Source organism: Bos javanicus, chromosome 6 (genome assembly GCF_032452875.1).
Source record: "Bos javanicus breed banteng chromosome 6, ARS-OSU_banteng_1.0, whole genome shotgun sequence".
NCBI classification, from domain to species: domain Eukaryota; kingdom Metazoa; phylum Chordata; class Mammalia; order Artiodactyla; family Bovidae; genus Bos; species Bos javanicus.
In genome coordinates, this window is record NC_083873.1 from 87,210,343 (window position 1) to 87,236,253 (window position 25,911).

General features: G+C 41.0%; 1 pseudogene; it reads left to right on the forward strand.

The window, feature by feature from the left end:
- The first annotated feature begins 3,156 nt into the window (after positions 1 to 3,156).
- LOC133249676 (heat shock cognate 71 kDa protein-like) lies at positions 3,157 to 5,207 on the forward strand (annotated as a pseudogene).
- Positions 5,208 to 25,911: the final 20,704 nt, after the last annotated feature.

The following is a 25,911-nucleotide window of genomic DNA, read 5'->3' on the forward strand; positions in this document are numbered from 1 at the left end:
TTACTTTTCCCCTTTGAATAAATATATGGTAATATTTTAAGGTCTCAGTCTTCTAATTCTGTCTCTGTTATTTCTGGATATATTTCTATTGATGATACTTTTGATCATTTGTCATATTTTTCTGCTTATTTGCATATCTTATCTCTTTAATGATTGCTAAGCCTCTGATTTTCTTCTTGAGTGCTATTTATTTCTGTGTTCATTTAAAGTTTTTATTATTTTCTGAATACAGTTAAATCACTTTGGATTAGTTTAATCATTTCACAACTTGTTTTGAAGTTTTTTTTAACTTGGGAGTGAAGAGTGAAGAAAATACTAAGATGTTACAAAAGTGGGAGAAATATTGGGTCTTAGGCACCGTGGTTATGAGAACATTCCTCTTGAAGTTAATGTTTGCTTCTCATGGAAGCATAGTTTTAAAGTCTACCCACAATAATTTATCATTCATATTTCTACCTGGGAGAATATTTATTTAAGACCTAGGGAGGCCAGCATGAATACCCTGGGGAACAGACCCAGAAGATAAAGTAGATTTTTCCCATATGACCTGCTTTTTGTTATTTTTTTATGACTGGTTCTTCCTTTATTTATCTCAAAAGATACTGAGGCTATTTTTCATAGGCACTGTTTTCTTTAGGTAGAATGAAGCCAGGTTGATAAACTAGTTAATCATAATATGTATAAATGTCTCACCACCACTGTATTTTGGGAGATGATATTTAAAATTGACAAATACTCTTTATACTGTGTTGACATTTTATTTTCCATAGTACTTATTATCATGCTATATACTCAATTTGTTCTTTCAGATTTACTGCTGCCCAACCCTCCACATTCACTTCTATCCTTTTCTGCTTTGCTTTGACCCCTACTTTTACAAAATACATTGTCTGGCCTCTGTATCTCTCTTGCCTGGATGGTTGAGTCCAGAAAATTGAAAGTCCCAGTAGAAGACTAGAGGGGGAAAGAGAGAGAGGAAGCATATTTATTTTGCCCCAATTCTTCCCATCATCTGACAGTGGTGGTGTTCTTCCATGGATAACAGCTCCTGTAGGGTGATCTCCTCTTATTTTGGCCCTCGCAGGGTTCAGGTACTTCTGTACATTATATTTGTCCCTTTAGGCTTTGTCATAGTGATAACTCCTCTCTGTTGTGGGGAATTCACTAAGCTTTGTTAACTGCCTTCATCTATGCATTACTCTGTATGTTGTTCCTTCATTAAACTCTCTTCAGTTAAACACTTTTGAGCATGACTCTTTTTTTTTATAGGGACCCTGTCTGAAATAAATTCCTTTCCATATAATATCTGGAGAGCACTTTTGCAAACCTAAATCAAATAAGGTCACTCCTTTATTCCAAACTCTCCAATGACCTTCCTTTCCAGTTAGAATCAAATCCAAGCTTTTTGATGAAACTTCAATGTAAACTCTTCAATTTCATCTTTTTCCAGTCTCTCCCTCTCTTTCTGTTACAGCCACACTGGTTCTCTGTCTCCCAAGAACATGCCAGACACATTCATGCCTTGGTGCCTGTATACTTGCTGTTCTTTCAACCCGGCAGCATTGTTTCCTAGGTCTTTACATGACTGACTCTTATCATTTGTGTTTCTACTCAAGTTTCACCTTCTCTGAGAGACCTTCATTGATCAACTTTTCTAAGTCACTGTTTAATATCCTATTACTTTCTTCAGTGGAGTCAACAGTCCTAGCAGGATTGTTTTCTGTTTGAGATAGCATCCCTCTGTCTAAAGCCTAACAGGCTCTGCACACATGGATTCTCTTAGGAGCATGGCCATGGTATCTCTGCAGAGTGAGACATGCTACCTTTCAACTTCCTGTTTGAAACTCAATTTCTACCCCTAGCTACAAGAGACTCCCAAACCCTGATTCTTCTCAGACACACTAAGCATCACGTAGACTGCTATGTGCATCCTGTCTTTCAGCAACAGGGTGGTCCAGCCTCCTTTCCATATGTCCATTGCTCATTTACCCCAAAGTTGCTAAGGGTACTCCATTGTCCTAAAACATAATCTCATTAGGCAATGGGTGAGAAAATATCACATTAGCTGAAGATATCTGTGAAATATTGGTTACTGATTCTCTTTCTAGATGAAACTGAGCCCTCCTAGGTGGTTTCTAAAAATCTCAGTGGCTTGTAGGGCAGTCATTAAGCATCTTTTGTAGGTGTGAGAAGGAGCTGGGCTGAACTGGTGACTTTGAAACACTCTTTCGCCACACCAAATGTAGCAGAATTACTTTTAAAAAGTCAGATAACTTTTTTCCTTGGGGAAATTCTCCTCTAGAATATCCCTTGTTGAATAAAATATTCTTTGATGTTGGAAATGTCCTATATCTGCGCTGTTCAATGAAGGAACCATGAACATGCATGGCTATTGAGCATTTGTAGTATGAATAGTATAGTGAGCTACTGAATTTTAAATTTTATTCAAATTTAAGTAATTTTAAGTTTAAAAAATAAGATGAGGCTAGTGGCTACCATATTAGACAGCACAGCTCTAGAATCTTTCTACCAATACACTACAGCCCAAGTACAAAATTTTGCACTTTATGAGATATGATCCAATGAGGGGCTGGGCGAGACTCAGAATCACTCTGGAAAGGTTCTATATATAAACAAGGTACTAATTTGTAAAAGATTTTGCTTCTTGGTCTGTTCATTCTGGAAACCATACCGAATAGAGCCAAATAATATATTTCAAGTGTTAATTACCAAGCACTTCTGTATGCGGTGTTGATAAAATCCGTAGTCAATATGGCTCAGGAAGTCTCTGACATTCTTTGAGTCTACACTGACAATTCCTCTCAACTAAATCTCACGCTAATTCTTCTCCAGTACTCATAATGCTGAAAAGTCAGCATCAGTTCTGACAAATCCAAACGTTGTTATCTCTTTTTGACATTGCTCAAAATCCATCCATTAAAGTACAGAGCCAGCTCATTGGATGCATTGGTAGCTTTCCAGATTGCTGCTTGCTCCTCCTGCAGAGCTGGGCCTATGTTTTTGCAACCATGTCTAAGGGACCTGCAGTTGGCATTGATCTTGGCACCACCGATTCTTGTGTGGGAGAACACAGAAAGGTGGAAATAATTGCCAATGATCAGGGGACTGAACCACCCCAAGCTATGTCATCTTTACTAACACCAGATGATTGATTGGTGATGCTGCAAAGAACCAAGTCGCAATGAATCCCACCAACACGGTTTTTGATGCCAAACAACTTACTGGATGAAGATTTGATGATGCTGTTGTCCAGTCTGTTATGAAACATTGGCCCTTCATGGTGGCAAATGATGCTGGCAGACCTAAGGTTTAAGTAGAATACAAGGGAGAGACAAAGAGTTTTTATCCAGAGGAGATGTCATCCATGGTCCTGACAAAGAGGAAAGAAATTGCAGAAGTCTGCCTTGGGAAGACTGTTACCAACGCTGTTGTCACAGTACCTGCCTACTTTAATGACTCTCAGCGTCAGGCTACCAAAGATGCTAGAACTATTACTGGTCTCCGTGTACTTAGAATCATCAGTGAACCAACTGCTGCTGCTATTGCCTATGGCTTAGACAAAAGGGTTGGAGCAGAGAGAAATGTGCTGATCTTTGATTTAGGTGGTGGCATTTTGATGTGTCAATCCTCACTATTGAGGATGGAATCTTTGAGGTTAAATCTATAGCTGGAGATACTTGTCTGGAGAAGACTTTGACAATGGCAGGGTCAACCATGTCCTTGCAGAGTTCAAGAGCAAACACAAGAAGGATATCAGTGAGAACAAGAGGGCTGTCTGTTGCCTCCGTACTGCTTCTGAGCTTGCTAAGCGCACTCTGTCTTCCAGAACCCAGGCCAGTATTGAGATTGATTCCCTCTATGAAGGAATCAACTTCTGATTTGAAGAATTGAATGCTGACTTGTTCCATGGCACCCGGGACCCTGTGGAGAAGGCCCTTCAGGATGCCAAGCTGGGCAAGTCTCAGATCCACGATATTGTCTTGGTGGGTGGCTCAACCTGCATCCCCAAGATTCAGAAACTTCTCCAGGACTTCTTCAGTGGGAAAGAACTGAATAAGAGCATCAACCCCGGTGAGGCTCTTGCATATGGTGCAGCTGTATGCTACATTCCAGGTAGCCATTTTGTCTGGAGACAAATCTGAAAATGTTCAAGACTTGCTGCTGTCGGATGTCACTCCCCTTTCCCTTGGAATTGAAACTGCTGGTGGAGTCAAGAGTGTCCTCAAGCACAATACCACTATTCCTACCAAGCAGACGCAGACTTTCACCACCTACTCTGACAACCAGCCTGGTGTTCTCATTCAGGTTTATGAAGGTGAGTGAACCATGACCAAGGATAACAACTTGCTTGGCAAGTTTGAACTCACAGGCATACCTCCTGCCCCTGTAGTGTTTCTCAGATCGAAGTCACTTTTGATATTGATGCCAGTGGCATTCTCAATGTCTTTGCTATGGATAAGAGCACAGGATAAGAGAACAAGATTACCATCACTAATGACAAGGGCCGTTTGAGCAAGGATGACATTGAACAGATGGTTCAAGAAGCAGAAAAGTACAAAGCTGAAGACAAGAAGCAGCAGAATAAGGTGTCTTCAAAAAATTTGCTTGAATCCTATGCCTTCAACATGAAAGCTACTGTTGAGGATGAGAAACTTCAGGGCAAGATTAATGATGAGGACAAACAGAAGATTCTTTACAAGTGTAATTAAATAATCAACTGGCTGGATAAGAACCAGAGTGCAGGGAAGGAAGAATTTGAACACCAGCAGAAGGAGTTGGAAAAATTCTACAACCCCATCATTACCAAGCTGTACCAGAGCACAGGAGGCATGCCCAGGGGAATGCCAGGAGGAATGCCTGGGGGCTTCCTTGGTGATGGAGCTCCTCCATCAGGTAGTGCCTTCTCAGGGCCCACCATTGAAGAGGTTGATTAAGCCAGCCTAGCATAGATATAGCATTGTTCCACACAAAACATGGAAGGACCCAAATTTGTAACAAATCCTGTGGCAGTTACAAAGTTGAGCTGCTATAGTAAATAACTGGGCATTCTTGGTACTTGAACATGGAATGTGTGTGCACATGGAAAAAATTGCACTTTACAAGCTCTGTATTGCAAGAGAAAAAATTTAATGTCTCAAATAAAACTGTATTTAAAATTGAAAAAAAAAAAATAGGTACAGAGTCACCCTGCATTGGCTATGGGATTGTGTTAACTATATTCCAAAGCTTTAACTAACTCTGTTCTTCTTTCTTCAAGTTATGCTTTCAAGTAAATGCTGGTCTCTGGCTCCTTATCAGGGTCAATGGGCTCTACTTGTGTAATCTGTTAAACTTTCCCTTTGTGTCCTTTAAGAAGCAGATACTAAGATGGGATTAAACATTTAAGGGCTGTCTTAGGAGAAAATACCCATGTGAAAGGAAATAGGGAGGTACCCAGAGGAAGCTGGGGGATCCCTCTGACCACCTGGCCAGTCTAACCCAGAGTGAAGGAGAGAGGGAGAGAATGTTGGGTGGTTGTTTAATTACTCAGTTGTGTCCGACTCTTTTCGAAACTATGGACTGCAGCACGCCAGGCTTCCCTGTCCTTCACTATCTCCCAGAGTTTGCTCAAACTCGTGTCCATTGAGTCAATGATGCCATCCAACCATCTTATCCTCTGTTGCCCCTTCTCTTCCTGCCCTCAATCTTTCCCAGAATCAGGGTCTTTTCCAATGTGTCGGTTCTTCGCATCAGGTGGCCAAAGTATTGGAGCTTTAGCATCAGTCCTTCCAGTGAATATTCAGGGTTGATTTCCTTTAGGATTGACTGGGTCGATCTCCTTGCTGTTGGGTGGAGGGCCACACAGTTCCAGCAAAGCCATTAGGGAACCCCCCCCACCCCGGATGAATTTGGCCAACTGAAGTCTCATGTCTCTCTGGAAAGGGACCTGCCTTAATGTCACTGCTGTACTTAGTATTCAGTCAGTGGCTGGAACAGCTGTGGTAATGGCATCCTGAAAGCAAATTCTGGATTTCTAAGCTGGGGCTCCTGGTCAGTTACACTGTCTGCTGTAGAAGGAAGGCAAAGCACATCTTCATGGCCCCCATACCTCATACAATTTTGCTTCAGTTATGATGGATAGACAAGAAAATGAAAAATGAAAGACAGCATGGCTAGAAAATAAAATATCTGAATAAATACATAGAGCCCTTTCCCTCATTACTCAGAATTATCCCCACTAATCCTCTAAGGTTAATTCTAATTCTTCTCTGTCAAATGTTTCTACTGACTGCAGAACTGGAGTTAGAGGCTATCTTATAACTTTTCTGGGCTCTCCAGTTAAACTGTTAACCTACCCATTTACAAATGGTCACACAGGATTTGGCCAAGCAGAGCTACATTAGTAATGCTTGGGGGTAGAAAATTGGACCAATATAGTTATCTAATTCTCCGGAGAAGGCAATGGCCCCCACTCCAGTACTCTTGCCTGGGAAATCCCTTGGACGGAGGGGCCTGGTGGGCTGCAGTCCATGGGGTCACTAGGAGTCGGACACGACTGAGCGACTTCACTTTCACTTTTCACTTTCACGCATTAGAGAAGGAAATGGCAACCCACTCCAGTGTTCTTGCCTGGAGAATCCCAGGGACGGGGGAGCCTGGTGGGCTGCCATCTATGGGGTCGCACAGAGTCGGACACGACTGAAGCGACTTAGCAGCAGCAGCAGCAGCAGTTATCTAATTCTACTCTTTATTTCCAGAATATACAAAGATAAGCTTTTCTTTCTTAGTGTCCTGTTTGCAAGCTACTGTTAGGCTTCCCCAATGGCTCAGCGATAAAGAATCTGCCTGCAATACAGGCTTGACAACAGGTTTGAGCCCTGGTCCAGGGAGATCCCCTGGAGGAGCAAATGGCAACCCACTCCAGTATTTTTGTCTGGCGAATTCCGTGGACAGAGGAGCCGGGCAGACTCCATGGGAGTCACAAGGAGTCAGATACAACTAAGCAGGCACAGTACAGTGTTATCAATTTAGCTACAATTTGGGGTCTTTGTAGGAACCTAATAAATGATTCACTGCGTCCTCATGTTTCAGAATAATGGTGAGCTAAGAAAAAAAGAATCAATAGGTAGAGACCAAAAATTATGACCTTAATTACTGATTTAACTGCTATTGGAAATTTGACTTGTATCTGTGGGCAAGTTGGCTCTCAAATACTGAATCTAGAATGAGGAGGTTTACCTGTTTAGCATTATCTGCACTAGAATGGAGCAGGCATCCTCTTCTCCAAGTCCAGATCCCACCCAAACTGTAGAGGAAAATGAGTTTGTGGCTTCTGCAAGCTTTCACAGTTTCTTTCTCAAATTCATCAATCAGGTTAGCTCACTCCTTCTCTTCTGGGACTGTATGAGTGAAGGAAGAAGAGAGAGGTCAGGAGTATTAAAACAAACTGAAAGATAAGCGATGGGGAAGATGCATGCCCTCCCTAACACAAAAGATACCATACCAAAATGACACATGTCAGGAAGTACACAGGCTCAGTGACAAAGCAGAGGCCAGTGATTCCCTTATTCTGGGGTAGCCTTAACATGGTCTTGAAAATTCTGATATCTCTAACGGTTACATTTGTATGCCATCTTCTGTCTAAATTTTTGAAAAATATGTTTTTCCTTTCTGTGTTGGCTCAAAATTTGGGGTCAGAGTATTTTAAAAGAATTTCATGAAATGTATGGCTTCTTTCTTACCAAAAACATATACAAACTCAATTTCTCCCCTAGTGATTAAAAAAGAGATTGGATTTCTTTCTTGACTCAAAACTTCAGGTCTCTTTTCTGCACTATTTTTATTTTGCATTCATACCCAAGTGCGCGCGCATACACACACACACACACACACAGGACTTTAGAGTCTAAAGTCCTTTACTTTCATTTCTGTTTTTCTTAAGCTCACTTGAGATGAGCCCAAATCACTATAATCCTGACTTTTGAACTTGGGGAGCTTATGTGAAATGGTCCATAAACTCATTCTAAGAAAAGGTTACTTAATGCCATTCCTGTATTACTGTGGAATTAAATTCTCCTTCTCAAACTCCCTGTTAATGTTATCTTCCTTAGATCAGAAGCTCAACCTGAATTTTATGGATTTGGGGAAAAATTATAGTAATTGACTCTCTGTTGTGAGTTAGTCTAATGCATTGAGTAGGAACTTAGGCATTGGAGTCAGGCATAGCTGTACTTATATCTCAGCTCTTTGACCTTGTACACACTGCTAGACTTCTCTGGGACATAAGTTCTTCCTAAAAATGAGGACAATGATAGTAACTATGTACAAAGCTATGGTGAGGATTAGAGGAGATAATGTATGTAAAGCATTTAGCTTGGGGCCTAGACAAAATCAGCAACCAATAAGAATAAGCTATTCTTATTACTATTATTATTTTATTGAACTTTGTATTAATAGCATCTGCCACAATTGTTAACACAGAGTAAATGCTCAAGAACTATTTACTAAACGAATGACTAGGACAAGTCCAGTTATTTTATTCTTCCTGTGCTCAAGAGTAATGGTTCTTTCTATAGTTTGTCATTTACTCTTTCTGTGACCAATGGAGTCTTGTCTGAAAATATGATACTAAAAACTGTAGTATATCCAACTGTTACTCCATCAAGAGCATGTCTGTTGAACATGTACTTACTTAGGAAATTCTCTTTAGGATAAACCAAAATGTTTTTACTCAGTGTATATACCCACTAAGACCTTCTTTACAAAGAGGCTTCTAAATCTGTCTGTTTAAGTAAACCCTTTTCAAGAACTGTTGCAATTCTTTGGGAGTCAAATTCAAACTAACTTAGAAGTGACCTGAGAGGGAGAAGTAGCCTACCTGGAATCAATTGCTCTTTTTTCCCCTTTTACAAATATATTTATGTCTATTGAGAGAGATAGGCATAGATATAGATGTTTTGAGATTAACTTTCATTATTCCATGGATTTCATGTAATTTTCAGCAAATCTCCCATCATCCCTCCCTCTCCACATCAGGAAAATTCCCAAAATTTTCATATCAGGAGTCAGATTAAATGAATGTTTGTTTAAAAAGTGCTTCATTGCTTTCGTGTTCTCTCACAATTTCCCTCCTCTGCCTTGCTGGACAGATAGAATCGTATGAGGATGTCAGCTTGCCAAATAATTGAGATTCTTTTCAGTAATATAGGACCCAAATCAAAAACATTCCTGAAGACTAGTACATTTACAAATGTTATTGCTTATACAGATGTGTGGTGGAATGGAATAAAATGTTAGGTATGACAACAACAAATTATAGAAATATGAGGTTTGCCTTCAGGCATATGAATATATACATGAGGAAAGGAATACTTTGGTGGGAATTATAACTAAGGATGTGGGATCTTTGAAACAATGTTTAGGAACAGAAGATTCCAAGTTAAAATCAAGGGAACCAGTCAATACATATTTCTTGAGCACTAATTATATGCCAGTCACAGAGGACACAGCCGTGAATGAGACACTCAGAGTCCTAGCCTGGACTTATACTGCTACTGCTAAGTCACTTCAGTCGTGTCCGACTCTGTGCGACCCCATAGACTGCAGCCCACCAGGCTTCCCTGTCCCTGGGATTCTCCAGGCAAGAACACTGGAGTGGGTTGCCATTTCCTTCTCCAGTGCAGGAAAGTGAAAAGTGAAAGTGAAGTTGCTCAGTCAGGTCCGACTCTTAGCGACCCCATGGACTGCAGCCCACCAGGCTCCTCTGTCCATGGGATTTTCCAGGCAAGAGTACTGGAGTGGGGTGCCATTGCCTTCTCCGGACTTATAGCAAGATGCAAAAGACAGACATTAATAAACAGATAATTCAGGAGGGCATAGGGCATTGAGGAAGTGCAGGGTCTTGTTGAATTTATGGTAAGTGTAGATTGAGGAGGAGAGGGCTTTAGCTAGTCTGGGAGATTAAGGAAGATTTCTCTCTCAAGGAAAAGATGCTTAAAGCAAGGTGTCAAGCTTGGCTAGAGAAGCTGCCAAGGCAAAGGGAACAGTATGAACACACATCTATGCAGAGTTGGGAAGACCCACATTATTAGTCCCCTTGGGCTGTCATAACAAAACTGCGTGGCTTAAACAACAGAAATGTACTGTCTCAGTTCTGGAGATCAGGTGTTGGCATTCTTAGTTCCTCCTGAGAACTGTCTCCCTTAGCTTCTGGTGATTTGCTGAAAGAACAACAATCCCTGCTGTTCTTTCACTTGTAGAAGTATCACTCCCATTTCTGCGCTCCTCTTCACATGGTGTCATCACTGTGTCCATGTCCAAATTTCCCCCTTTTGTAAGAATACCAGTCATATTGGATTGGGGGTTCACCCTATTTCAAAGTAACCTCGCCTTAACTAATTACATATACAGTGACCCTATTTCCAAATAAAGTCACATTCTGAGGTACTAGGAGTTATGACAACAACACGTGATATTTAGAGGGTACATAGTTCAACCACAATACCCCATGTGCCTAGTTTGCAGAGAGGAAAAGAGATTGTAGTCTGATGCGATTTTAGAAAGGTAATTAGGGTTCAGACACAGCATATTTTTAGGTCAAGTTAGGATTTGGTACATGTTTTTAAGTGTCATAGTAAATCATCTGTGACTTTTAAGCAGGGGAATGAAAACGATCAGATTGGTGTTTTTAAATGATTTCTCTGGCTTCAGTGTGGGAGATAGATCAGTAGGTGGGTTAAAAGACCATGTTGCATTCCTCCACTTTTCTTTGTCAGCACTCCTTTTCTCATTCCCTTAGATATATCTTTCCCTACTCCACAGCCTTGAATGCCATTTAGCTGGCCTTTTGGATGCCCAAATCTCTTCCCTGTGCAAAATGCTTTCTTGGGAAGTTTTCTACGCTTCTAAATTCATCTGTCATACAATCTGTGTTTTTCTCCTTTGGATATCAACAAATCACAAAGTTCTAATGAGGTGGCTGAACCCAGAGCCTGTTATACAGAGTGAAGTAAGTTGGAAAGGGAAAGACAAGCATCGTATATTAACACATATATATGAAATTTAGAAAGATGATACTAACGGTCCTATGTGTAGGGCAGCAAAGGAGACACAGACATAAAGAACAGACTTTTGGACTCAATGGGAGGAGAGGGTGGGATGATCTGAGAGAATAGAATTGAAACATACACATTACTATATATATGTAACACAGAAATCCAGTGGGAGTCTGATGTATGATGCAGGGTACCCAAAGTCAGTGCTCTGTGCCAACCTGGAGGGAGAGGGTGGGAGGCATGTGGGAGGGGGTTCAGGATGGAGGGGATGTATGTATACCTGTGTCTGATTCATGTTGCTATATGGCAAAAACCATCACGATTTTGTAAAGTAATTGTTCTCCAATTGAAATAAATAAATTTTTTAAAAAGTTAAAATGAGAGTATTGCTAATAAAAATGTTTGGCAATTAATAAAAAGATGATCTGTGTGTAGGTGGTAAAATTTGGGTAAAATCGAGTAATTAAGCCTGGGCTTTTACAAAGCCACAAGAGATTTCAAGTGCCTTTATGGTCAATGACTTGCATAAGCAAAGGCGAGTCTGATTCAGGTGACTTCCCAGAGCTCCTCTGGCTCCCCGACATAAGCTGCAGGATTTCAAGGTTTCAAACCCCATATGTCTGCAAACCCTCCCTGGCTGCCTTATGCTGATAGGCAGAAAACGACTTCTAGCGATCTAATCTTCTCATAGGATTAGGTCTGGGGATAATAAAACTTTACTAAATGCCCGTGGGAATTTAAAGATAGCCTTTGTAGAGAAGGCAATCTATTGTCATACTGCATGGTAGTAAAATGGAAGAACACTGAAAGTGATTAACAGAGCAATTAAAAGGTATAATAAAGGGGCCTCGGAGTCTGAGTTGCTAAGAATGAAGAAAAGACCGTCATTTACAAAAGTGATCTTAAGCTTGATCATGTGCTGCTGTGATCATCACTGGCAGGATAACAAGGTTTATTCTACCTTTTGTTTTAGTCCTGAAGCAAAAATCTGTTGCTTCCGTTATGTTTCTTCTATTCAGAACTGGGACATTCCTCTGTGATTATTTGTTCAGGAACTTCTGCCTTAGCTAGGGTTCAGGCTAAGCTAATGTACCAAAGGAAACCCAGAGTAAAGCTAAAAGAAGAGGAGCATTTTTGTTTTTTCTTTGCTGTCACCTAAGAGTCCCAAAAGGCTTCCCTAATAGCTTAGTTGGTAAACAATCTGCCTGCAATGCAGGAGACCTCGGTTCAATTCCTGGGTCAGGAAGATCGGCAGGAGAAGGGATAGGCTACCCACTCCAGTGTTCTTTAAGCCAATGTGGCTACGTACTAACCAGTAACTATTGTCAATTTGGGCTTCCCTCATAGCTCAGTCAGTTAAGAAACTGCCTGCAATGCAGGAGACCCAGGTTCTATTCCTGGGTCAGGAAGATCCCCTGGAGAAGGGCATGGCAACCAACTCCAGTATTCTTGCCTGGAGAATCCCATGCACAGAGGAGCCTGGTGGGCTGTAGTCCATGGGGTTTCAAGAGTAGGACACGACTTAGTGACTCAACCACCACCACCACCAAGAGTCCCAAGGGAAGTGGTGCAAGGCTGGTAGGACTTCTCTGTTCTATGATATTGCTCAGGAACCCAGGCTAAGAGGAAGATCTGCCCTCCTTAACGTGTGGGTTCCCAGTGGTCTAAAGCGTGGCTCCTGGGACTTTCCTGTGGTCTAGTGGCTAAGACTCCATGCTACCAATGCAGGGGGCCTGGGTTCCATCCCTGGTCAGGGAACTAGATCCCATATGCTGCAAATGAGAGCTTGCACGTCAAAACTAAAGACCTCCCACATACTGTGACTAAGACCTGGAGCAGACAAATCAATATTTTTTTAAAAATAAATAAAATAAAGTGGTGGCTCCTGTTGTTGGCATTTTCCAACCAATGAAAGAGAGAAGAATCCAGGTCAGGTGACGTCATTTCTAAGGAATGATAAGAAAATTGCAAAAATCATCTTTGCTATTTCATGACCACTCCTAGCTCAGTTGGAGTGGTAAAGAATTTGCCTGCAATGTAGGAGACCCCAGTTCAATTCCTGGGTTGGGAAGATCCACTGGAGAAGGGACAGGCTACTCACTCCAGTATTCTTGGACTTCCCTTGTGGCTTAGCTGGTAAAGAATCCACCTGCAATGTGGGAGACCTGGGTTTGATCCCTGGGTTGGGAAGATCCCCTGGAGAAGGGAAAGGCTACCCATTCCAATATCCTGGCCTGAGAATTCCATGGACTGTATAGTCCATTGGGTTGCAAAGAGACACAACTGAGCAACTTTCGCTTTCACTTTCCTAGCTAAAAGGAAGCCTGGAAATTCTTCTCTAGCTGGGCACCCTTGTGCCTTAATAAAACTTGAGGTGGTTTATTACTAAAAAGAATATGGGGGCTAATAATGCTTTATATCACACTTTCATCCTCTGGTGAGTATATTAAGATTCAGAGGGGAAAATGACTAACCCCAAATCCCACAGCTGTTAAAACTTGGGTTTCTAGACTCCTGGAAGGAGACAGACTTTACTCAATGTCCCTAGGAATTGCCCCTTATCCTGTTACCTACTCATTGCTGATATAAGAACTATGGACAAAGGTCAAAAGTTTGTCGCTTGGTTTCGAGGAATTTCTAGGAATTACTTAAGTATTGGCCCCTCAGAAACTTTTTCAGTTTACTAATTTGCTTGTCATAATAAAAAGATAATAAACTTCTTTTTACTTGCTTCAGAATAGGTTTCTCCACACTGAAGTGCTGCTCTCAAACAGTCTAAATTTGTATCAGCCCATCTTTGCTCCTTTTATAAATTTTCAAAGTAAAAGTCCAGCTTTCTGAGGAAGCCTGTCACTGTTTATCCCAGTTAACTTTTTCACATGATTGTCTTTGATTCTGAAATTGTCACACTATTTACTCAAATACACAAAGTAGTACCTAAGATGACATAGAATATGATCATTCTATTTCTATTAAGAGAAATACTGAATTCTTATTTCCATGGATATCTTCTCCACCACTTCCTCAAGAATAACACGGATCAAGCAAACTGAATAGACAAGTATTGAGTATGAGATTTTATAAGTGTGGAAGAAAAGATGTTTCATTCTCTTTAAAAAAAAATTGGTATTAAAGTAATAGTTTTCAAGAAGTCCTAATTTATTCATTTTATTCTTAGAATAAAATTGCCTTTGAAAAGCTGGTTTTAGAAAAGGCAGAGGAACCAGAGATCAAGTTGCCAACATCCATTGGATCTTCGAAAAAGCAAGAGAGTTCCAGTAAAACACCTATTTCTGCTTTATTGACTATGCCAAAGCCTTTAACTGTGTCAAAGTTTGTTCCACAAACTGTGGAAAATTCTGAAAGAGATGGGAATACAAGACCACCTGACCTGCCTCTTAAGAAACCTGTATGCAGTTCAGGAAGCAACAGTGAGAACTGGACACGGAACAACAGATTGTTTCCAAATTGGGAAAAGAGTACTTCAAGGCTGTATATTGTCACCCTGCTTATTTAACTTATATTCAGAGTGCATCATGAGAAATGCTGGGCTGGATGAAGCACAAGCTAGAATCAAGATTGCCGGGAGAAATATCAATAACCTCGGATATGCAGATAACAGCACTCTTATGGCAGAAAGTGAAGGAGAACTAAAGAGCCTCTTGATGAAAGTGAAAAAGGAGAGTGAAAAAGTTGGCTTAAAGCTCAACATTCAGAAAACAAAGGTCATGGCATCTGGTCCCATCACTTCATGGCAAATAGATGGAGAAACAATGGAAACAGTGGCTGACTTTATTTTGGGGGGCTCCAAAATCACTGCAGATGGTGATTGCAGCCATGAAATTAAAAGACGCTTGCTCCTTGGAAGGAAAGTTATGACTAACGTAGACAGCATATTAAAAAGCAGAGACATTACTTTGCCAACAAAGGTCCATCTAGTCAAGGCTATGGTTTTTCCAGTAGTCATATATGGATGTGAGAGTTGGACTATAAAGAAAGCTGAGTGCGAAGAATTGATGCTTTTGAACTGTGGTGTTGGATAAGACTCGTGAGAGTCCGCTGGACTTCAAGGAGATCCAACCAGTCCATCCTGAAGGAGATCAGTCCTGAGTGTCCATAGGAAGGACTGATGCTGAAACTCCAATACTTTGGCCACCTGATAGAAGAGCTGACTCATTTGAAAGGACCCTGATTGCTGGGAAAGATTGAAGGCAGGAGGAGAAGGGGACGACAGAGGATGAGATGGTTGGATGATATCACCGACTCAATGGACATGAGTTTGGGTAAACTCTGGAAGTTGGTGATGGACAGGGAGGCCTGGCATCCTGTAGTCCATGGGGTCTCAAAGAGTCAGACACGACTGAGCGACTGAACTGAACTAAACTGATTGCCTTTGGGGGAGTTTTTGACTAAACTTAAAAAATCAAGGGAATCCCCTGGTATTCCAGTGGCTAAGACTCTGTGCTTCCACTGCAGCGGGCACAGGTTCAATCCCTGGTCATGGAACTAAGATCCCACATGCCGTGCTGCTGCTGCTAAGTCGTTTCAGTTGTGTCTGACTCTGTGCAACCCCATAGATGCAAGCCCACCAGGCTCCCCTGTCCCTGGGATTCTCCAGGCAAGAATACTGGAATGGGTTTCCATTTCCTTCTCCAATCATGAAAGTGAAAAGTAAAAGTGATGTTGCTCAGTCGTGTCCGACTCTTAGCGACCTCATGGACTGTAGCCCACCAGGCTCCTCCATCCATGGGATTTTCCAGGCAAGAGTACCAGACTGGGGTACCATTGTCTTCTCCCATATGTGCAGCCAAAAAAAAAAAAAAAAAATCCAAGGTGGTGTTTGGTTCTCTGGGGCTTTGGAAGATAATAGTGTTTTAGTATTCTGTTTTCTCTTGGTAGAAAGTGAAAGTGAAGTCGCTCAGTTGTGTCCGACTCTTTGCGACCCTGTGGACTGTAGCCCACCAGGCTCCTTCATCCATGGGATTCTCCAGGCAAGAATACTGGAGTGGGTTGCCATTTCCTTCTCCAGGGGATCTTCCTGACCCAGGGATCGAACCCAGGTCTCCTGGATTGCAGGCAGATGCTTTAACCTCTGAGCCACCAGGGAAGCCTTTTTTCTTGGAAGTCCTGGACAAGATTGCCACTTCTTTTCAGCATAGAAATATTTTGCTACAAGGAGGATACAGTATGGATCTCATTTACACACTGGAGAAACCTAGGATTGTATTTTTTGGAGATGAAAATTGTCCTATACTGCACATCCCCTTATACCAACTATTCAAGATGAGTTTGTGACTAAATATTGCCTTTTAAAGGCCCTCAGGAAGATGAATATTAGGATAGCATTTGCTTTCGGTAGATATAATGAAGCTATTAATAGTTTTTCCTGTCCTTTTTCTAAAATTTCTTAAATTTGCTTATTGAATCTTGCCAAGTCTAAGAATAAGGTACAGTGAGGAAGTAAGAATGGTGGTCAAAATGGGGCTCTGATTATTTGATCCCCAAATTCAACATTTGAAATTTTAGTTTTCTTATTATTTTTGAGTTTAAGAGAGCTTTGTTCAATGGGGGAAAAGGAAAAAATAACATTGTCCTGTACCTCTCCTGCCCTTCCCCACAAAACAAACTTAAAATTTCTACCTCTCTTCTCTCATCCATACTCTTAGATTACACATTCTTTAATTCACGCCTTGACATATCATGCTGGTTTCTCTCTATTTCAGTAGGAACCACATAAAAACCAGTGGGTGAGACAGGAAGCTGGCAAAATGGAAAGCTTCTGCTTGTTGCTCTTTCCCAGGAGTTGAACCCAAACTCTGTGCATGTTATTAACCTCTGCTCCATAGATTTCCTGTCTACTGTGACCACTCACACTAATATTGATCCCTGCAAGTCTTTGAGAATTAATGAATACTTCCACTGCCCACACCTCACTGGGTTCAGACCCACCTTACCTTACAGCTTCTGAGCCCCTTCCTGAGTTTGACCCACTTCTACATCTTCTCATCCTAGCCCCTACCCTTGTCTCAGCTATCCTTGTGATCTTCTGGACATAACCAGTATTCCTTCTGCTTTAAAAGGTTATAAGCAAGCAGCTATGCTATGTCAGAAATTTCAAAAGTTTGGGGGGTATAGAATAACACTGCTTATTCCAAAGAAAGCTTAACACTAAAACTAAGTCAACACATTTAATTGTGTGCATGGTATTGATTGTGCTAGCGATAACATTTTAATAGTAAGTCATTTAAATGAAAATATTTATAGACAGCTTTGGTAAACAGGATAATCTGAAAAATAGCTCAGAGATGAGAGAATATAAGTCTGTTAGTTTAGGCTTCCTCTTTTCTTGATGAATCTCTTCTTTCCTAAATTCCAAGGTATTATTTTGTGATAGTTCCTGCCCATACTCAACATTCACCTTGAAAAATTCTCAACATGAGAGAAGACAAGAAATTGCTATCTCTCTCTTCTAAATTTCCAGAATCTGGGGGTGATAAACAAGTTTGCCAAGAATCAAAACATTTAGATTTCAATGACGGTCAGTTTAATTGGCGGGGAGGGGGACAGAGAGAGAGAGAGAGAGAGAGTCATCTTAGAGAAGCTCATTCAGATGATTAGAAATCTAAATTGGCAGTTGATAATGTAGAAGGAAAAGACATAGCCCAACTGTTGGAGGATTTTGGTTTTTATTAAAACTTGTTTTCGAAAGTAATGTTTTCATTTTCATTATAACTCCAAATTGTTACAGAAAAATTAGAAAACACAAAACCAAAAAGGAAAAATGCCATGCAGAGACTAATTCTGTACAGGGAAAATTTTAACCTTAAGAAGTAACTACAGGAAGAGTTGGCATTCCATAGAGAAATCAAGATGCAATCCAAAGCAGCAGAGCGCTACAGTAACAATGTTTTTGTGACATTGTAACATTATTATTTAAGCAGATTGCTATCCTAAAACCAGCTTTAAAAATGGTAGTGCGGAGGTAAAATTGGTATGTGCAGAGCATAAGATTAGGAGTTTTTATGGTGAGAATCATAAGTGTTACAAAGAAGAGCCCAGAGGCTGACATCAGACTTCCACTACTTTGAAGTATATTGCTCATTACTGTTGGCCTTTCTCACTTTCCTCTTAGACACTTAGACATTTAACTCTTTTCAAGTCAGTTTTTATTCTTCCTTCTCTTTCTAGTACCCTCTCCTATGCAAGTCTTCCACAACCTTGGCTCTCACAGGAATAATAATAATACCAAACAAGTAAAGTTTGTATAGCACATTACATCTTTTACATCTTATAAATGCTTTCATATATATCATCTTAGGCTTCCCAGGTGGCTCAGATGGTAAAGAATCCACCTGCAATGTGGGAGACCTGGGTTTGATCCTGGGGTTGGGAAGACCCCATGGAGAAGGAAAAGGCTACCCACTCCAGTATTCTGACCTGGAGAATTCCATGAAATATATATTGTACATGTGGTTGCAAAGTTGACTTCCCTGGTGGCTCAGACGGTAAAGTGTCTGCCTACAATGTGGGAGACCTGGATTCGATCTCTGGATCGGGAAGATCTCCTGGAGAAGGAAATGGCAATCCACTCCAGTACTCTTGCCTGGAAAATTCCATGGAAGGAGGAGCCTGGTAGGCTACAGTCCATGGGGTCGCAAAGAGTCGGACACGACTGAGCGACTTCAATGTCAATGTCAATGTGGTCGCAAAGAGTTGGACACAACTGAGCGACTTTCACTCATCTTATTTAATATTTATATTAGCATTCATTCAACTAATATTCATACTAAATGGTCACTGGCTAATTTTCAAAGTGAACGAACAGACCTAGTGAATTAACTGTTATAATCCTCCTTTTATCATGAGGAAATAGCACTTAGAAAATATAGGAAACTTTCCCCAAAGGACAGAGCTTTTATTTTAATCTAGGATTCAGCTCTAGGACCGCCTACTTGATATATTATGGGTTTTTTTCTATGTTACCTTGAATACTGAATTAAAGGGTCCGTGAATCTAAGTTTCTATGAACTGGATCCTCAGTGCTTTATAAAATAATTTGTTTCTGATAGAATTTTAAACCCTGAAGTTTGTTTAGACCTGATATTTAGTGGATATAATGTCTTTGATTCATTCTCATGTAAATATCTTATGCTGACAAATAAAAACTGAAGAATTTCTTTGGTTTCTTTGGATTTCTTTGGATTTCTTTGGTTCACACATATTATCTTGCTGTATTAACTCCAAGGGGCTTTTCTAATATTTATAGACAAAAATAGAAAATCCTCTGCCAAACAGCACACCTTAATTCTTTATTCATTATCTTTGAATAAACTATATGTAAATTTCATTAGAGTAGGGCTTTTGTGTATTTCGTTCAGGGCCATATTCCCAATATCTAGAATAGTGATTCATAGTACAAATTCAACAAATATTTGTTGAATGAATGAAAGCACTTTGCTGTTTGTTGTCATGGAGATAAAAAATAAATATAAGGTGGTTTGTATACATCATTTATACAACAAGTTAAGCATTGGCCAGGTACTGTACTAGGAACCAAGGATAAATATCATGTCCTGGTCAAATGATTTTATATTGCTTTTAAATTTCAGGTAGTGGAAATCCAATACATTTGCTTAATTGAAAAGAAAATTGAAATGCATTGGCTCAGATAACTGGAAAGTTTGAGAGAGAAATGTGGCTTCAGGCATTGCTTACCTGGGCAGGTTGGGAGTGGGGGTGGGGTCATGTGCTACCAGAGGCATCTGTTTCCTCTTCTGCTTTCTTTGTGTCATTTTTAAAAAGATGAGCTATGTTTACAAAGATAGCAAGGAAGAAACCAGTATATTCCTGGCATACCTTTAGGTACCTAGCAGTTGCAGACTTTAATGGAGAAGGAAACGGCAACTCACTCCAGTATTCATGCCTGGAAAATCCCATGGACCGAGGAGCCTGGTGGGCTACAATCCATGGGGTCTCAAAGAGTCGGACACGATTGAGCGACTTCTGTGTGTGTGTGTGTGTGTGTGCAGACTTTAAACTCATCTAACATGGTTCAAGATAGAGAAGCTCCTGTCAAGGGTCTTTCAGACACCCTATCGAGTCTCTTTCAAACACCCAAGGACTGGAAAATTACTGAAGGCAAAAAGTTACAAAGTTTCAGAAAAATCATATTCTATAGAAGCACATCCAGCCCAGACAGAACTTGGACCAAAATAGATATAAACTTACCTGCTCTTTCCTACACTTTGCTCTTTAAACTCAATAAAAGACTCAAACACCCACGCATCAGGGCCAACGCCACTGTATGGGTCTGGTCCCTTTCCTCCCTTGGAAAGTGAATAAGAACACTTTTTTTTTTCCTCCTTGTTAATACTTCTGTGAATTCTTTCACAACCCACGTCAGCTCACCTAACACAAATTATTTCTAGAGAATTATAATATAGATGAAAAATGATTATAATCTGAACTAGGGTAGTATAATGGGAAGGATAAAAGTAACCTAATTTGAACAACATTTACAGAGTAGAAATGATTGCTATAGAGGAAGAGAGAGAAGAAAAACCTCCAATTTTTTAACCAGGGGAACCTGTGAATGGTGGCATCACTCACCCAGGCGGGAAAAACAAGTTGGAACAACTATTTTGAAGAAGATATGTGTAGTTTCAGATATGTTGAGTTTGAGGTTCCAGTATGAATTTAAAAAGGAGTGGACATTCAAATCTGAAAACTAGGAAAGAAATCTGGACTAGAGACATATAGTTGAAAGCCATCAGCTTGAAGATGGTAATTGAGTCCATGGGAGTAGATGAGATCATTTATTGTTCAGTTGCTAAGTCAGGTCCATCTCTTTGCAACCCCAAAATTGAGATTACATAAGAAAATTAGAAGAATGTGAACAGGAAAAGTTTTAACATAGAACTTTGAAGAATTCTTATGAATAAGAGATAAACAAAAGAGGAGTCCACAAAGGACACTGAAGAATAGCCAGAAACTTAGAAATGGTATCATAGAAGTCAAGGGAGAAGGTATTGAGAAGACTGCATCACCAATGGTTCATGCTGTTGAGAACACATATATATATACTAAAATGTATTGGAAATAGGGGTGGAGGTCTTGTCAAGAGCATTTCAGTGGTGGTAGAAACCAGACTGCAGTGTGGAGAGGTATAGAAAGAATTGAAGAAACAAGTAGAAGGATTCCATTATATTTTTCTGTAAAAGAGAGGGAAAAAAAGACATGGAATTAAGGAAGACCTTTTCCCGGGTAGCTCAGATGGTAAAGCATCTGCCTACAATGCGGGAAACCCAGTTCAGTCCTCGGGTCGGGAAGATCTCCTGGAGAAGGAAATGGCAACCCACTCCAGTATTCTTGCCTGAAGAATCCCACGGACGGAGGAGCCTGGTAGGCGACAGTCCATAGGGTTGCAAAGAGTCGGACATGACTGAGTGACTTCACTTTTCACTTTTGTTTTTAATTAGGAAAGACTGAGGGCTTCCCCAGTGGCTCAGTGGGTAAAGAATCTAACTGCCACGCAGGAGACAGAGGAGACCTAGATTCAATCCCTGTATCGAGAAGATCCCCTGGAGGAGGGCATGGCAACCCACACTGGTATTCTTGCCTGAAGAATCCCATGGACAAAGGCAACCCATGCTGCTATTGTTACCTGATGAATCCCATGGACAGAAGACCCTGGTGGGCTATAGTCCATGGGGTTGCAAAGAGTTGACACACTGAAGTGACAGAATTCATGGACAGGAAAGACTGAAGAATATTTGAATGCTAATGGAAAGGAGCCAGTAGAGAGAGAGAATTTGGAGAGAAAGCAAAGAGGGAATAACAGAGCAAGGCTGAAACATTGGGAAGGTGAGAAGTGAAATGAGATGGGTCTGGAGAATAAGCAGAGGGATTTGCCAGTGATAGGAGGGGTGGCACATTTTTTCACCCTAACAGGAGGCAAGGAAAAAAAGATGGGTACAAATATAGGTGAGGTTATTTCAGTTTGGTGATTGGAAATTGAGGGAGTTTATTATAGAAGTAACTATATATCCTAGTTTGTCTGGGAAAATCTTGGTTGATACCTATGGTCCTGGTGTAATTATGGGAGTATCATCTCTTATTCTCAAAACAGTTTCAGTCTGGATGATAAATTATATAGTCACCCTACTTAGGGTGGCTTCTTTTTCTCAGTGGCATTGGAGGTGAGATGCAGCCACAGGGTTAGGAAGAATGAAAGGTATGAAACAATACCATGGAAATGGGAGAGCAAACAGACCAGAGTGAAGAAAGGCTGTAAGATGATATTGCAGGCCCAATGGACTTGGAACTTTGGTTTTCTAGAAGCACCACTGTATATCTGTCACTGAACAAGAGCCCTCTAACACCTGTATTAATGTGCCTGTTCACAGGTGAGGGGCTTTCCAGGTGGCACTAGTGGTAAAGAACCTACCTGCCTGCCTGCTGATGCAGAGATGTGGGTTTGATCCCTGAATCAGGAAGATCCCCTGGAGGAGGGACTGGCAACCCACTCCAGTATTCTTGCCTGGAGAATCCCCAAGGACAGAGGAGCCTGAAGGGCTACATTCCATGGAATCCAACAGAATTGCACACGACTGAAGCAACGTAGCTACACACAACATCACAGATGAGAGAGCTGACTCAGAGAGGTCATATAGTTTGCTCAAGGTCATAGTAATAAGAGGTAGAGCTTGGCATCCAATTCAAGTCGTTTGGATCGCAAAAATCTGTCAATTTAACTATGAACCACCTTGTATCGTCATGAAACCTTTTGGGATTCCAGGGAGCATGAAGCACTTCCTGTGTTCTTGACTGCCATCCTGTATTGTGTGACCTTTCTTAATTTATGATATGAAATGTTATTGCTTTGATTATATACATGTACTGCTTTACATACCAAGTCTCTAAGCTTTTTGAAAAATACTCCTTTTTGCTTCTTGCATAAGTTTGGAAACAAAGCTAGGAGACTGAAGACCTTAGGCTATAACTACTACTTTGTGTCCTCAGCTGAAGTGTCATGATACAGTGACATGGCCCATTGTGAGGAAGAGTCACTAGTGGTATGTTACTAATAATAATCATTCAAGAGTGTTTGCATATGATTTTTTTTTTAAAGGGCTACAGGATATTCAGAGTCATCTTTGCATGTGTATGATGGGGCAGAGGGGAGCCGTGACCTCTGTGATTCCATAAACAGAGACATTTTCTCCTTCCAACCTTTATTTTAGAGTGGATTGAGAAACACTTTCTATTTTCAGACTGCCGTTTGAATGCAAAGCAGGAGGGGAATGGAAGAGGCAGGGAACTGATCTGGATTCTTTGAAATGTTTAAGGAAAAAACCCTGGGACTTTGGAGCTTCACTCATGCTTTATATTGCTAAAGATGAATTCCCTATCAAGTTTGTGTTAGAAGGCATTTTGGCTTTTGGAGTAAATATTTACATGAACCTTTGATTATGCAAAGGTAAGATAAAATCCTATTCTGGAATGCTGGATTTGAAATGACAGAAATCCAAACTGCTCCACAAAGCAATGACCACTGTGTTTTCTGTGGTCACAATAGCATTTCTGAAAGATTATTACGGGGTTAACTGGCTTGAATTTTCCAGGGAAGCTAGAACAAAGATGGGGAGTGAAAAGAGTGATAGAGTCCTAGAAATTTAGTTTAGAGCTGGGGAATGACTGATGGGTTTTAGGAGTCATATTTCCTTCTCTTTGTTTTGCACTGTAATTACCTGTTTCCACAAACTTTTCATATATCTGACAGGGTTTCACTGGCTAGGCAATACTCTAGATGTTTAAAATACATCAGTGAAAAAACAGATTCCAGATAGAGGGTTGCTTATATCATAGTAGAATTCCTTCAGTGATGTATTTTGAAGAATAAAACCTTGTGTCAACTGTGTTTTGGAGAAAGGAAGATAGTGTCTAGTTTTGAATGAGGTTGAACAGAGATAAGTTTGCCAGCCGGGGGAGTAATTATGAGATGGTGGAATGGACAAAAATGGTGGGGAAGCCTGGCATAGCCAATACCAGGAGAACATAAATTCTCTGCAAATTCCCAGGACTTGAAAGGGGTTTGGACTTTGTGTAGCCACACATAGTGGAGACCCAGACTGTAAATAATTAGGTTTTAAAGGAGGGAGAATCCAAGTAGCTTGTGGGCTTCTGTGTTATACCTATTATCACATGGATTTAATTCTCAAATTGTCAACTATATTACCTGGAGTAGGAGAAAAAGAGTGGCATCAGAAATGTTATACAGGACATTAAACTTAAATCTCATATATGTTCATCACATTAATGAATGCCATTGTCTCTTATGAATCCCACTGTGGAAGAAAGGTTGAGAATCATTTGTGCATCTGTCACCAGGAACACACATATTAACATTGAGCAAAAGTGACTTGTTAATATGGTTTATTGAAAGTAACATAGACATCCTCTGTTTAAAAGAATCCTAGATTAAGTTTCTCATTTGCTATTGCCAGATCAACACAAGGATTTTTCTCCCTGTAAATATTTCTTCCACTTACCCTATAAGGTCATAGAACAATTTTGGTTAACCTGGAAAGTGGCAGAGTAGAAAGATGTGTGCTCATCTTCTCCTGTGAGAACTCCAAAACTGCAACTCTCTGCTGAACAACCATCGACTGGAAATGTTGGGTCCCACCAAAAAAAGATACCCCACATCCAAGGGCAAAGGAGAAGCCCCAGCAAGACAGTAGGAGGGGAGAAATCGCATTTAGAATCAAACCCCTTACCTGCCAGAGACGCTCAGAGGGCTTAACAAACCTTATGCATGCCAGGACCCAGAGACCCCACAGAGACTGAGCCAGAACTGTGTTTGAATGTCTCCGGTGAAAGTATGGGTCAGCAGTAGCCTGCCACAGGGGCAGGAGCTCTGGGTGCAGTAGACCTGGGTATGGCATATGCTCTCTTGGAAGAGGATATGACTAACCCCACCATAGAGCCACCAAACTTACACAGGACTGGGGAAACAGACTCTTGGAGAGCACAAACAGAACATTGTGTGCATCAGGACCCAGGAGAAAGCAGCAGTGACCCCACAAGAGACTGACCCAGACTTGCCTGTGAGTGTCCAGGAGTCTCCGGTGGAGGTGTGGGTCAGCGGTGGTCTGCTGCAGGGCTGGTGGCACTGAGTGCAGCACTGTTTGCATGGGACCTTTTGAAGGAGGTCACCATTATCTTCATTACCTCCATCATAGTTGGCCTCAGGTCAAACAACAGGGAGGGAACACAGCCCCGCCCATCAACAAAAAATTGGATTAAAGATTTACTGACCATGGCTCTGCCCATCAGAACAAGACCTAGTTTCTCCCTCAGTCAGTCTCTCCCATCAGGAAGCTTCCATAAGCCTCTTATCCTTATCCATCAGAGTGCAGACAGAACAAAAACCACAATCACAGAAAACTAACCAAACTGATCACATGGATCACAGCCTTGTCTAACTTAATGAAACCAGGAGCCATGCCGTGTAGGGTCACCCAAGATGGACGGGTCATGGTGGAGAGTTCTGACAAAATGTGGTTCACTGGCGAAGGGAATGGCAAACCACTTCAGTATTCCTGCCTTGAGAACCCCATGAACAGTATGAAAAGGCAAAAAGATAAGACACTAAAAGGTGAACTCCCCAGGTCGGTAGGTGCCCAATATGCTACTGGAGATCAGTGGAGAAATAACTCCATGAAAGAAGAGATGGAGCCAAAGCAAAAACAACACCCAGTTGTGGATGTGACTGGTGATAGAAGCAAGGTCCGATGCTGTAAAGAGCAATATTGCATAGGAACATGGAATGTTAGGTCCATGAATCAAGGTAAAT